Source organism: Sander vitreus, chromosome 7 (genome assembly GCF_031162955.1).
Source record: "Sander vitreus isolate 19-12246 chromosome 7, sanVit1, whole genome shotgun sequence".
Classification (NCBI taxonomy): Eukaryota; Metazoa; Chordata; class Actinopteri; order Perciformes; family Percidae; genus Sander; species Sander vitreus.
Genome location: NC_135861.1, coordinates 28785052 through 28800367, shown reverse-complemented (window position 1 = coordinate 28800367; position 15316 = coordinate 28785052). Strand labels below are relative to the sequence as shown.

The window sequence follows — 15316 nt, the reverse complement described above, 5'->3', positions numbered from 1 at the left end:
TAATAGGATCAGAGGCTGTGAGCCCTTATCCCTTTCACTGGGTGCCTGCGTGTGTGCCACTGGTATTTGTGCTAAAAAAGCGACCTACAGTGTGCTGTAGGTGATGTCAGATCACCTTTTGTTTGCCAAACGCCACAGCTTACCCAACCTTTAAAATCATATGACATCTCTGGGCTCGCAGAGCTGAGCAGCTGGCCGCTCTATCTTAAACCCCGTGCTTATACAGGAATTTTTTTCCCCCTCGTCCACTTCCAAACAACAAACACTGCTGGCACCAACTCTAGGTCCTTGGATTTTCTGTTATCCCTTGTTGCTAATCTGAGTATGACATACATGAAATTATTTCCGGGATTGAGGCTCAGTAAGAAAATATCTGAGCCATTTTAGATGAGGTCTTGGCTTTTGGACTGAAGGGAGAGACCTACTGATACATGTTGGTAAAAAGGAATAGTTGAGCATTTTGGGAAATATGGTCATTCGCTTTCTTAATGCAAGGTTAGATGTGATTCATGTCTGTATGCTAACTATGAAGCCGGAGCCAGCAGACAGTTAGCATAGCTAAGCTTAACGACTGGAAACCGGGGGAAACAGCTAGCCTGGCTCTCTAAAGAAAACAAAATGTCTTCCAGCACCTCTAAAACATGTCATACCTTCTTTAGTTAAGTGTGAAAACGACAACTAGTGATTTTACTTCGACAGACTTTTTTACACTAGAAGAATGAAAAGAAAAATACAGAATAAATCAATGTTTATTAGCTTTAGAGGTGCTGATTTTGTTACCTTCAGACTAGTCTCGCATTGCCGGACCTTCCTTCACAGCGCTGCATAGGAGGGTCTGGCTAGTCCACACAGCATTCTGGGATGGAAGAAAAACGTGCTCTGGTTTATTGCCATTTCTTTAAACCAATCACAATCATCTAGGGTTGGGTATCGTTTGGATTTTTTCCCGATACCGGTTGTACTAAAGATCCCTATTCCCTATTTATCTGTGAGAATATTGACTTTGTTAAGTTCTAATTTCTATTTGTTTCTTCTAGATCCTCCAACCCATGTGTGTCTGTTATGTTTTCCATTATCATTTGCCTCACCCTTTTGTTAAATAAATCTTTGTTGAATAAACACAAACTCTGTGGCTCACTCATGCATTCTAACAGATGCCTCATGACGATGGTAATCACCCTCTAAAACTGGACCCTCCTCCTTAACACTGGTGCTAAAGTGATACTTTTAAAACGGTGCCGGTGCCTAAACCGATACTTTTAAAAATGTAAAAATATGTAAAAATAAAAAAATAAAAAGGGGAAGATGGGGAAAAGGGTATTTTACAATAACTTTGAATGCACAACGAGGCTTAAGCTAGCGGTTTCAAGTGAATGCACCGTCTGTGTTTTTCCGACAACGGCAGCTGCACACAGTTACGCCCTGGTGTTGGAATCCTCTACAGTGAAATACAGTCACTTACACCGTTTAGCTGTCAGCATTTTAATCATGATTAATCCAGCTACTAGCTAACGGTAGGCTAACGTTACCTGCTGGCAAGTTTAGTGTTAACTAGCGTTACATGCAGCATGTTTCTGTTGCCTGTAATGTCTGTTTCGGAGCATCAGAGAGCAGTGCAGGCATTTAAGTGGCACCGAAATGAGGCACCGAAATCTGCGTTGCTATTTGGTCCGGTAGATACCGGCCATCTAGGCACCAGTGCCATATTAGCACTGCGTTTTGATACCCAAACCTACAATCGTCTTGGGCGGAGCTAAGTGCCGGACAGAGCCACAGTGCCTCTGCAAAATAGCCTCGGGAAGGAACTTGTTTTGGTGGAACGTGTGTACGTTCAAAAGTTGTTTTAGCCTTGCAACAGAAAACTCAGATTGGACAGATAGTCTAGCTAGCTGTCTGGATTTACCCTGCAGAGATCTGAGGAGCAGTTAATCATAGTTCTCATAAATCCACCGGAGTTTAAAATTACAACACAAAGAAAGAGGAAGGTGACGGACATCCGGGCGAATGACGGACAACCAGCGGAATATCTGGCGGCACCGGAACAATCCCAGAAGTGAAACCTCGTCGATATAAACTACCTTCAGACAGACCCAGGGTGGCTGTTTCCCACCGTTTCCAGTATTTATGCTAAGCTAACATGCTGTAGCATTTTGTTATATGGACAGAGAGAGCATAGGCATCCCCCCGAGTATAATTCATTGTCTCCAGTAATCTCCTCCTTTCCATCTTCCGCCTTCTCCTTCAACTCATCTGGAACTAGCGCCACCCACTCCATCCTCAACATTATGTCAAATCCCACATAGCAACACTTGGGCCTGGGTAGCTCACCTGGTAGAGTGTGCACCGATATGTACAGAGGCTCAGTCCTCACCGTGGGTTCAGTTCCAAACTGGGGCCCTTTGCTGCATGTCATTCCGCCTCTCTCTCCCCTCTCTCTGTCTAAGCTGTCCAATCAAATATCAATAGAATATCAAATAAAAGGCCTAAAATGCCAACATCTGCAAAGGCAGACGGCGGTGTGTAGCAGCAAACCACAGCGAAATTAGATACTTTTAGAAAATAAATAAAAAATGAAAATAACTTGAGCCCAACACTACCCAGTTTCACAGGCAGCACTGTGATTAAATATGGAGAAGCAGCCACGTGACATCACCGTGGGACACATCTAGACATGTCATCCAACATTTTCCCCGCTTCAGTGATGACCAGACCAGACATATGACACATATCTGTACAGAGTAAGTCTAGTTGCACATGGTTAGTAGTGTGTGAGTTTACACACACACACACACACACACACAATGTGGTTGTCTGTGTCCTCACCCCACAATCATTTCACACATTTCCTTGTCAATCGTGTCCAGCTTTGAAAACTTCACACCATGTTCCCTTGGAATGTTGCCCTCCTGGCGTAGACCTTGAAAAGAAAACAGGGCCTACTTACTTGCACAAAAAGTATTCCCCTGATTTAACTGAGACCTTCGACTAACCTTCCTAGACTGGGTGTGACAGGCATGGCTTTGACGAGACAGACATTACAGTAATGTCTGTAATGTTTGTTGCAAAAAAGCACATTAACCAATAGTTACCATTGCATAATTCAATATTTTACAGTAGAGCTGCAAAGATTAATCAATTAGTTACTACTACTACTACAACTATTAAATGAATCGCCAACTTTTGATAACTGATTAATCGGTTCTGAGTAGAAACTCTCTGATTCCAGCTTGTCAAATGTGAATATTTTCTAGTTTCTAGTTTCTCAAAGACATTTGTGGACGTCATCTTGGGCTTTGGGAAACACTGATCAACATTTTTCACTTTTCATTTTCTGACATTTTAGAGACCAAACAAACTAATCCATTCATCCAGAAATGAATCAACAGATTAATCGAGTATGAAAATAATCGTTTTCATATTCTACCCTAGTGTACAGTTCCGTGTTTAGAAGGGGGAGAAAGCATGATGTCGAATGGAACATTACCCAACCTCATGCCCTGTTTTACAGGCCAAGATCTCTCAGCTGTTACCTTATCACTTGTAAAAAATACAGACATACATCCAATAGCAGCAGCAGCAGCAGCAGCAGCAGCAATCTCTCCTCCTGGAACACTAAGAGATCTGAGGCATCTGTGGCAGGCACAGTGTACCATGACTGCGCTGCGGGCACCCCCGGGTGTTCACGGTGTTGTGTTGATTGAGTGAGAAGCTGCGTATTGTTCCTCTGTGGCGCATTGAACACCAAGAATAGGCAGAGCACGTTACTACTACAGGATCAGTGAAATTTGCTTCACTCAGAGCTTTCTGAAATCAGTTTTCTGTCCTCCTCTCTCTGCAGCGCTGCTCTGCTCTTTGGAAATATGGCCATTAAGTAAATGGAGACTGATGAGCTGTGGTCATATGTTCAAACAAGAAGCCGGGAAGAGAACGAGAGAGAGGGGAGTGAGATGGAGGAGAAGAAAAAGATAATCCTCCAGGGCTTTGGTTACCCCGACTCAGTCTACCCCCACTTCTCTTGCACTCTTGCTGCAGATATTCTCCAATCCTTTCAGGAGATTTCCAAAAGGAAAAAAATAAATAAAAGGATTTCAATTAATTTGATGTGTCAGCCATAAGGCTACATCAACACACTACTACGTTTTGGTAAAAAAAAAACAAAAAAAAAAAAACGAATATCTTTTGCTATGTTTACGCGTCCATACTATTCCAGCGTTTCCGATTTGCTTCCTGTTTACACCAGCACGCACATGCCCAGTGTATGAGAATGGTCATGCGATATGTATTGTCAGATGTGTTAATATGGACAGAGATTAGTTCTGCTACTGGAGCTAAAACTCTTGTGTTTTTGTTTCAAAACGCCGCTTAAAAACGTAGTGGTGTATCTATAATGGAGATATATGTATGTATACTGTAGAGTGTAGCCTAAGTCACATTAGGAAAACATTTTTTTTTTTGCTTCCCAAGTATGAGTGACCTGCTAGTCAACTCAAAAGGTGGGGAACCAGAAACAGAGAAAGAGAATGGCAAGAAACTCTACAGCTGGTAACGCAACATGACAAACATACTAGAGATGCAGCATCAAAATGCACAAATATCGTGTGGGCCTACCTTGTAATGCTTCAGATATGTCGACTACAGTGAACTCAAGCACTGTGATGGCAAACCCTTAAATTCACCTCCTCTCATCACATTCCAAAGAGGCAGCATTTGATGTGCTCAAGTCCGCAGAGGCTCCCAAGTGCCTCCTGCTTCAGTAGCCTAGGGCTTTCACCGTTTAACTTCTCATCTGCAGCACAGCCAGGCAGGAAGAGAAATCCCTTCAGGCACAGAAATCTAAGGCCTGACCCAGGGGGAATATATGGAATACATAGAAGAGAAGTTCTGCTAATCAAATAAAAAAAATAAAAAAATCGCTGGATCAATGTATATTTGCTAGAGATGTTCCGATACCGATTACCAGTAATCTGATACCGCCTAAAATGTTGGCCAGTACTGGAGTTTATGCACCGATCTGATGCCAAGTAATTTACCCCTGAGGAAATCAACTTTAAAAATAGTTTATTTACATTCTTTTTCCGTAATGACTGCCTGTCAAACTGTATAATAAAAGACAGTCGTATGGCATTCGTTCTCTGTATTTGTTTATGCTGCACAAAGAGTTTAACCTGAACCAGGCCACACAGCAATGATAGCAATCATATCACAGCTATACAGGGTTAGTAGTATACAGCTGTTAAAATAACATACATATATACTGTAATATATATTTCTTTTTTACGCAGTGGTATCTGATCTGTACTTGGTATCAGCCAATACGCAAGTTCAGGTATCACAATCGCTATCGGCTGCTCGATTATGGAAAAAAAATCATCATCACAATTATTCGCAATGTGCAAAATAATCGTTTTTTTCTAGGTCACTCTGTTTTTGTGATCGTTAGGAGCCAAAATGGAAATTGAAAAAAAAATTCCATTCATTGTGCTCGATGGTGTTTTAAAGCAACACTATGTAACTTTTCCCGCTTCGGTCCCCCTACAGGTTAGAAGTGGATTTGTCCATTACATTACATTGTCCAGTTCATTCGAACTACAGATCCGCTAACCAATCTGGCAAACTTGCATAATATAATGAAATGGACAATTCCGCTTCCAAACTGTAGGGGGACTGAAGCGGGAAAGGTTACATAGTGTTGCTTTAAGCCCCCGACCAAGCCTTCAAGGCAGCGCTGTGACCGTCGTCTTCAAGGCACCTAACCCTAACCCTAACCTTGCCTAATCCTAGTGCCTTCCAGGCAGCGCTGCCATGAAGACGACGTTGGGGGCTTAAAACACCATTCATTGCACAGCCCTAGTATCGGGACGGAAAGAATGGTATCGGAACATCTCTAATATTTAGCGACATAACCATGTAAACCTGTTCAAATATGAGAAGTTGAGCCAGGTGCATGTACAGTCCATGTGCGTGTGCACTGAAACATTCCCAGGTTTGTTGCAGCAGCGCCACTGAGCCCAGTCATGGTTGAGGAATGCACAGTGGAGGAAAAAGGCGAGTTGCAACTCCTCTCTCTGCTCACACAGCCTAAAGCAGGAATGTACTAGGAGCAGGTAGAGACAGCGGCAGATGCCCGGGCTGCCCTCGAGCCACACACACACACGCCACCCACCCCAACACATTCCCTGTAACGTCTGTCAGGGAAAGCAGCAACGAGCAGCCACGTTGGAAGAACAAGAATGTGAGTCTAGGTTGCAACACACTGTGGATGTTCATCCTGCCATTTAGGGCTCTGACCTCGGGCTGCACAATACTGTATATAGTTGGGTTTTTTTTAATCGTCATCGCGATATCAAGTGGTGCAATAAAAACATCGCGAACGGCTGCGACATATCGCGAAAGACACGCAAGAGATTTTTGGTGTTAGTTAAAAGAAAATATCCGTATATAAAAAATTATTTTCCTTCTTTTCCTGTTTTAAATTCAACAAGCAGTTTGTTGTATTTCAGCAGAATACTGAAAGCAGCAGAAAGGCAGAACTGAGTACACTTTAATATCGGTTTATTTATCGCAAGTCACGTTGTTACTGCGATATTAAACGATATTTTCGCGTATCGCATGTTTTCCTCATATCGTGCAGCCCTACGCTAGACCAGATTGTGCTTATTGTCAACACAAAAATGAAATGCTGAGGCTGTCATACGCTGTGGCTGATCATCAGCTGAGGCTGGCATTTCTGTGTCTCCAAGAGCATCTTTAATATTAATATTTACAGATATATAGTGTATATTTTTAAACAATGACATGTTTCCCTGACAAAACAGAAAGCGTGGGGGGAAAAAAACTAAACAAGAGTTTGTACAAATCCTACAAAACATGTGGGAACAACACAACCTGTGTGCTTCCGTGCAGATGCATGTGAAGTATAAATAAAGCATGCTGTCTCGACATTTCTACAGCTGCTTTGGCTGAATTCAAACTGAGAACAAGACACTAAAAGATGCCGGCCCTGCTTCCTTGGAGATAGACAAATAAGAGCAGCAGAAAAAAAAACACCGGGGGGTTTCGGCATTAAAATTTTAAAATGTGCCCGTGTCACGCTTCATCATCAAAAACATAACTGCTCCCAGCCACGACATTTCCATAACAGATTGGAGGGTGAGAGGGCCCCCCCCCCCAAAAAACTGGAGTCATTTCCTCCATGGCTTTTAAACCACCTCTTTGTTCAGAAGAGTTCTTTGTTCTCATTTCAATATTCAAATGCTACTCGGCGGGGTGGCGAAGCGGTGAACGAGACGCCGACTGCCAGGCAATCAGTAGAGAGCAGAGAGCTGGTGGCATGGCTGGAGCTTATAAGATACAGCAGGGTGCATTCACTAAACCCCCCCCCCCCCCCCCCCCCCCCCCCTGCTGAGAAAGAGGAAGATGGCCCCGCCGCTCTGTATCTGATCCAGACTCACAGCAGACGTGAGAGCAGAGAGGAAACAGATCCTGTACCTGTCACATTTAATAGAGATCAGCACCAACACAAAAAGGCACTACAGCAAAGAGGTGGTTATGAAATATATAATTATACAGCTTTTGGTTTACCTTTACATGTCGAGATCGATGTGTTGCTGCTTGTTGTCCAGCGATTAACAGCTACAGATCAGGTGTAAGGGCGTGCTGGTTTGCTCATCTGGTTGAGCGTGCGCCACATGTACAAAGGCTCAGTCCTTACTAGGCATGGGGCCGGTTAGTAGTTTCAAAGTACTGTATACCGCGGTTTGAAAAAGTCACGGTTTCAAAACCACTACAAGTTTCCGTCACTGCGTTCCTGCGGAGTCTTCAAGGACAGAAAGTGGAGTTTAGAAACCCCTCTCCCTGCAGTGTGTTTTAAAATAAAATACATTGTGTTCACTGGAAAAACAAAATGTAGTTTTTTTTACCCATACATGTCAAAATAATACATTTTAAAGCTGTAACTGGAATACCGCAATACCGTGAAACTGTGATATTTTTGCTTAAGGTTATCATACCGTCAGAATCTCAGTCCATGTTTTTTAATCCTCCGTGTCCTCCTTGGCTACTAGCAACTGTGTGCGAGATCACGGAAGGCTTGTATCATGTGGACGCGCCAACAGTTTTGTTGTCATTACTTAGAATTCCTCATGGGGGGGGCGACAGAAACTATACACAATAGCTTTAAAAGGCAAAAAAACCCAAAAATAATCGTAAAAAACAAACAAATCTGATGTAGGTGGAGAGTGCACGTATTTTTGAAACACCAACGAATGCAGGATTTTTGCTCAAAAACAGACTACGGGCTATAACGGTGAATTTGAAAGTGAGAAATCACAGCTCTTGGCAAAGTAATCACTGAGTCATTGGTATTGTTTAGCATCCTCCCACAGATATTCTGTGATATGAGAGAGTAACAAACATGACTTACTGCACCTTTAATATTGATGCCAGATCATGAATCTCAACTACAGTACTTACATATGACAAGCATATTCATTATGGATTATTCTACCAGTTCTTTTCTTGTTTCTTGTATAAAACATAAGAAAATAGTGAAAAATGCCAAATTTATGTCTCTTCAAATAGCTCCTTTTGTCCAAACAACAGTCCGAAACCCAAAGATTTTCCGTTTACTATCACATAAGACAGATAAAAGGATGAAATTGTTACAGTGAACAGTCAATTATGTACATTTTTGGTCGATCATCAAATCAATTTAACAAATAATAATTTCAGCTCTAATCAAGTTAATTGTGTAGTGAGACATCCATGGAAAGTACAGTAATAATTAAATCCAGGCACTGATTCTGCTTTTTAATGCGTCATGGGAATCACATCATGTACCCACATCCCTTAAACGTTGGCTAAATTTTGAATGGGAAATTCCACACAGATATGTTCCTGTTATCTGATTTTGGTCAGATGATAAGACCGGGGCAGAGGTTGAGTCTGACAGGGTTGATCCTCTCCGCAAGAACATGATCTGCATAAAAAAACTCCCATGTCAACATATACTGCAGTGATTCTCAGAGGATAGAAAGCCTCACGTTTTTAAGGAGGGGGGGGGCAGCATGTGCTCTTCTTCCCAGCATCTCATCATCCTGACCAGGCTCGCACAGCTGCGCCTACACAAAGCCACACATAGAGGCATCTTTCTAAATGCCAGAGACGCTTTTCCTGTCACCAGAAACGTGCACGGAGCGATGGGAATGAGGGTGTGAGAGCGATCGCTCTGTGGAACCTGCAACAGTGGGTGAATTGAGTGGAGATGCGTGGCCTGTGTCACGCTGGCCCGTTCCCAGAGCAGAGGGGACAGGAAGTGGCAAGGGATCCTGGGAGCATACAAGCTATCCTCTGTTTGTCTGTATCAAACCACTATCACATACTTTATTCAAATGGCCAGCGAGCACAGGCCCCTCCGAGGAGCCCCGAGGAGGGACATGTCAGAGCGCTTCAGTTCTGCGTCCTCATCATTCAACTGCCTTTACACGGACCGGCTTTGTGGCTTCATGTTTGAACAGTGTTATACATCGCTGATTCAGGCAGTAATACAAGACAGCGTGGGCTACAAAGTAGAATTGACACGGAAGTGAAACCTTTAGGTTAATGGCCGACAGAGTGTACACTATTTTGATAATCGATTAATCGGTTTGAGTCATTTTTTTATGAATAGAAAAGTCATAATATTCTCTGATTGCAGCTTGTTAAATGGGAATATTTTATAGTTTCTTGACTCCTCTGGGACAGTAAACCGAATATCTCTGAGTTGCGGAAAAAACAAGACATTTGAGGACGTCGTCTTGGGCTTTGGGAAACACTGAATTCCACATTTTTTAGCATTTCGGAACCATTTCAAGACCAAACAACTAATCGATCAATTGAGAAAACAATCGACAGATCAATCGACAATAAAAAGAATGGTTACTTGCAGCCCTAGTGTACACTGTAAAGAAGACAGCAATGACTGACACAAAAGTAGGCCACTGGCACATAAAGCTTAAACACAGAGACAGAGAGAGAGAGACCAACAGATAAAGCCTGACAGTATGGGAGAGCTGTGAGACAGGGAGGGAGAAAGAGTGAGAGAACAGGTGGCACTAGCATTCCCATGCTCAAGCGCATGCCCTTCAAAATGACTGGGCACTAATTAGCACCAAATCTGGGCCAGAGCAACAGAAGTTGAGTCTCTGCCACATGAAAAATTCAAAGGCTCTTGTCAGCAGGAAGTCATCCTAAATCTCATGCCCCCCTTTCGTGTTCTCTCTCCCCCCCCTTCGGAGTCTATCACACATCTCATTGGCAAGCTGAAGAGTGGTTGATGCTGGCATTAGATAAGTGTTTTGTTTGTTAAGTACTCCAAAGCCAAAGGGGAATAATGGGTTGTTTCAACAAAGAAGAGGCACACTACTACGACTGCTATTAGAGCCCCGACTCATGTACAGTCCTGCAATTTGTTTTTCGTTTTATATTCCTCTGGCCAATAAGCTAGATCCTCTTTATAGTATCACAAACAATTACAATATGTCCTCAGTGCTCAATGCCAATTCATCCTCATCCGACCTAAGGGAAAGTGGGCCACTCACTAGATCAAATGATGAAACTCAGCAAACCGTTCAATGCAACTGCTCAGTTCACTTCAGTGCCGAGGCAAATACACACATCACTATCAAAATGTTTGGCTGGGATGCTTGAGAAACAGCCTCTCTTAGCACCCCTAAATGCTTCCCTTAAATCCTTCTGAATAGGTGCACAAAGGCAATTTTGAAAAAGTGGAAGCGACATGTCTTAAAGCCGCCGATCCTCCCGGGCCGGGTAGCTGCGGAAACAAGCAGTTCATTGATGCTAGGCCCAGTGTATCACCCTGACAGACAGACCACTCCAGTATAAGGGGGAACAAAGGAGCCAGTCCACAGCCATGTTGCCAATTAGCAGGAATTTCAACCTCAAGAGCCACTTTCCACCAATCACATCGCAGCTGACATAAACATCTATGGCTTTCACTGGAGAGCATTCATGGGATTCCAAGGAGCATTAGGTCCCCTCTGTGGAGCCTGAAATCTGGCAGTTAGAAAGTACAATGGAGCGTCTCGTACCACCTTGAGAAACACTTCTCACTCACTGGTTGAATGGAATAGAATATAAATATAAACCTGGTGACTGGCAACATTTATTCCTTTGTGAACATGTTAGATGTGTGAATTTAGCAGAATGTGTAATGGAAACAAACAGCAAGCAAATAAGGGCATCATGCATGCCCTGGGGTGTTTATACGTAACAGGGCTTCATCCCCAGAATCAGCTTGCATGTCGCTGGCCCGATACACAATTTAAGGATATTGAATCCTTGGGATATAATATGATTTTGCCTGCTTGCTGCCAAACATCCTAACTCATTCAGGAAAACACAAACACAATGGACATCTGTGGAGGATTAGTCTAATGCACTACTGATAATCAAATAAGTCATGGCAATTTTATTTTCATGTAAAAATATATCGATGCCTCTCTGAAATATGCCTTGGGTGAAAAGTTTTAGATTTCGGAAAGGATTACAGAGACGGTACAAAAAAGCTGGAATCCACTGCAGGTTTATACACAATATTTAGGTTTTAGGCATATCACAAAGCTGCGACAATTTTTACACTGCAATAGTGGCAGAGCTGGCTCAAGTGCTGTGTGTGTGTGTGTGTGTGTGTGTGTGTGTGTGTGTGTGTGTGTGTGTGTGTGTGTGTGTGTTGAAGAGCTGTACAAAGTGTCCACTGTCATGATGGCAAATGTGTCATATAGTGACACCTTGCAGAAACGTCGGAGAGGTCTAGACACTAAGCCAGTTTTCATTTTCGTAGATGACCACAGCCTAAGTTTAGCAGATCTGTGCGGTAAGGCTGGGTTAAAATAATCCATTCTCCAATTAAAAATCAATCTTTGTTTGAGCGATCTGATATAGATTCATAAAATCCTGAAATCAATCTTTTTAATATATGCCTTTTCAATGACATGACATGTCATGTTAGTCCATTTAAGTAAAAAGTACTTTAAACTAACTTTTGGGAGGTCAATTCTGGATGTAAACATTATCATGCTGCATTTAAAAAAATAAATATATTTGAGGGTTGGTGCTTGCTTGTACAATTTACGGCAGAAGTTCTCTGAGAATCTCTTTTATATCCAACTAAACTGGTATTGTAACTGACATGTCCCAATCTTTAATAGATTTGGAAATGTGATCTAATCGGGACATTGTGAAACGGAATCAAATCGATTTGGGAAATCATTGGTGATACCCAGCCCTACTGTGCGGTGATCCTGGATCAGCAGTCAGAGGGACTGATGTGTACAGTATACACAGGCCAATGTCACAATGTTAGGACACAAACAATATGGAAGGATACTGACTGTATCTATATGTTCAAGGGCATCAATTACAGGCTATACGAGTACTTTGAGGTCTATGCGTAACTAGTCTTTTCTATTATTAGTTGCCACCACATTACAGTCAATATTTGGGCCTTTGAGTCATGTTGAGTGGGAGAGACTAATCCTAAGCATATGACAGCCATGTCTTCAAAGTGTGAAAATCGGTGGCATTCTGGGTGAACAAGCAGAGGCAAAGTATTGCAAGCAAGTCCTGTTCAAAAGATACACAGCTATATCTTATTCATCCGCTCTGATCTTCTCACTCACACATAAAAGTACAGCAGGTAGCCCATAAAAACTCTCACTGCAGAGTGCCTACAGTTGCCAGGTTTCAGATTTTCTTGTGAAGAGGCTTCCACCCAGGGAGCCATTTCTCTTAAAATGTGAGCATATGCACAGCGCTGTGTGATTAAGCTCTATATGTTCCCAAAAGTGCTGCAGGACGAACAGTGACTGTATAGTACAGCATGTGGCCTAAATCAAAGGCTGCAGCGTGTATCTTATAAAATAAATAAATAAAATAAGCTCTGATGAGTCACTGTAACACCCAGGCTGCTGGTATAACAGTGATTTTGGGTGAATCATTAAGTGAGAAAATGACGGTGTGAAATCAGTCTACTGATTTACTATAGCAAAGCAAGATTAGATTAGATCGCAAGTAGGCCTATCTTAAATACAGAGCAACATTTTAGTGACAATTTAGGTCATAGGGGTGTCAGTGTTTGAGTAAGGTTTCCATCTCCAAACAACAGTCATCAGCAGCACTGTTGAGATCAAACCTCTCATTCATGTCTATTGTAATTAACCTCTCTCTCTGTGTGTGTGTGTGTGTGTGTGTGTGTGTGTGTGTGTGTGTGTGTGTGTGCGTGCGTGCGTGCGTGTGTGTGTGTGTGTCCTGCCTGTCATTACTGAAGTCAGCCGCACTGAAACAACAAGTTTGGGGCTACTTACCCTGACGCGCAGGCTACCGGAGATTTGGAGTCGTCGCTCTTCTGCCGATCAGACACGCTGGTTTCGCATTAAACCATTAATGAACTGAATAGAGAAACCAAAAGCTCACGGATCCTAACAACCGGGGGCCTGTTGCGGCGGCAGCAGCAGAGACAGTCGGTGCCCAAACAAGCGACAGGGAGGCGATGAGGAATCCCATTCAACTGGAGGGGCGGCCCGGTGAGGTCATGACGGAGAATGACTCCGAGGCTGAAGAAAACATCTTTCATTCACATAAAAATCAATTACATTAAAGTTAAAAGAAAAGAGCAGAATGCCTGGTTTTGCCCTAATCACACAAGTAAAAGCTAGATTTTCCCCGACAGACAGCCTGTGGAGGAGGCAGGAACACCAAATCCCGACAACAACACTGGGAGGTGATATTAGAGGCAGCCAGGGGGCGGGGACTACAGCCTATCGGCCAGCTCTGATTGGTGGGATTCTTTTATGCACAATCGAGCCCTGATTTAGGTGAATGGCGTTTCACATGAACGTATCTGCTCACCTGAGGGTGCAGGTTCAGACGTGGCTCAGATTTATTTTCTTTATGCCTAGAATTTCAGTCAACTTCACATCCTACAAGCCTACGCAATGTTTAGGATGGAAAGTCAAAGCTTATGTTTTGATGCCTGTAGCATATCAAAAGTGTTGACTTCAAATGTGACTTATACCAACTGTGACTGCAGCCATGCTGTAGGCTAATTAAGACCATTTGAACTAGAGCACAAGACAGTACAAAATAAATGCTTTTTATCCTTCGGTGGTAAAAATCCAAAATCATATATAAGCTTCCTTGTACTTTTGTGACACAATGCTGCCACCTTGTGTTCAAATGTCTGTAAGGATGAGTTGCAGGATTAAGGGCCAACACATTTAGTTTTTTCATATAAAGTACTCATAGTGCTGCATAGTATAAGTATTAGTAGTAGTATTGTGCCTACTGTTTTCTGCAGTATTGCTTTTTGCAATTATTTAAACACATCTATTTCTTACATGGGATTCTTGTACTTGCATAAGCCCTGCAGGTTGGTTCTGTGTAGTATTGTTGTGCTCTGTCAGTTGTTGTAGAAGATATTTAACCTGCATTCGGAATTTACTTAAGTAGAAATACAGAAGTATTATGAGCAAAATGCAGAGTTGCAGAAGTAAAAGTACTCATGGGGCAGCAGAATGGCCTCTGTCAAGAGTTTAATTTAAAGTTAAGAGCTGGTACCTTTCAGAGGTCAGCAGCTGTAAAGGCATTCCTGATATGTGTTTTTGTGATGTCGATGTTGTCGAAGATGGATTTCACTGCCCTATCTCCATCAATCAATTTTAGGAATCATCTGTTTTTCTGAAAATTTAGTTAAAGAATCCAGATCTGTAGACTTTCTCTGAGATGTATAGAACATATAAGGCAGATAAGACAGATTACACAGTATTCTCCATAATAGGACACTTATGTAAAGTGAATACTTTCGAATGTATGTACCTGTATTCTATGACATGATTATGATTTGTGTCTGGTAAGGCTACATGCACTGTTTGGTACAGGACGCTCATATGAACAAATCAATCAAATAACTATTCCATTTACTGTGAGGTAGTCCTTAACAATCTATATAAAAAAGTAATGAAAAAGTACTATATTTGCCTCTGAAATCTAGCAGAGTTGAAGTAAATAGTAGAAGAAAATGGACATAAGTACAAGTACCTCCACATTGTAGTTACTTTCCACCACTCTTTGCAATATTGTCTTCTTTCTGCCTGCGTTGTATGACACCATACAGTATGCTGTCACTAGTATTGGATGCCAAGTGTGAACTATGTCTTTGACTGTTATTGTTATTGCTGCAAACCAATTTCCCCTCTGGGACTGTAAAATTGAAAAAGAGAAGCGACAATGAAAACAGACAGATTTTCATTTAAATCCACTT

General features: G+C 42.3%; 1 protein-coding gene across 3 annotated transcripts in view; it reads right to left on the bottom strand.

Moving 5' to 3' along the window:
• The window catches only part of src (v-src avian sarcoma (Schmidt-Ruppin A-2) viral oncogene homolog), a 38247-nt gene extending 24477 nt beyond the window's left edge, over window positions 1–13770 (bottom strand). The window contains exons 1-2 of one of the 3 annotated variants that reach the window (XM_078255822.1): window positions 13362–13770; window positions 781–856 (exon numbers count right to left, since the gene is read on the bottom strand). The gene's annotated coding sequence lies outside the window, so the exon portion shown is untranslated. Of the gene's footprint in view, window positions 1–780; window positions 857–4608; window positions 4630–13361 lie in introns of those variants that run through there. The other 2 variants (XM_078255821.1, XM_078255823.1) reach the window with 2 other exon arrangements.
• Between the last annotated feature and the right edge of the window lie 1546 nt (window positions 13771–15316).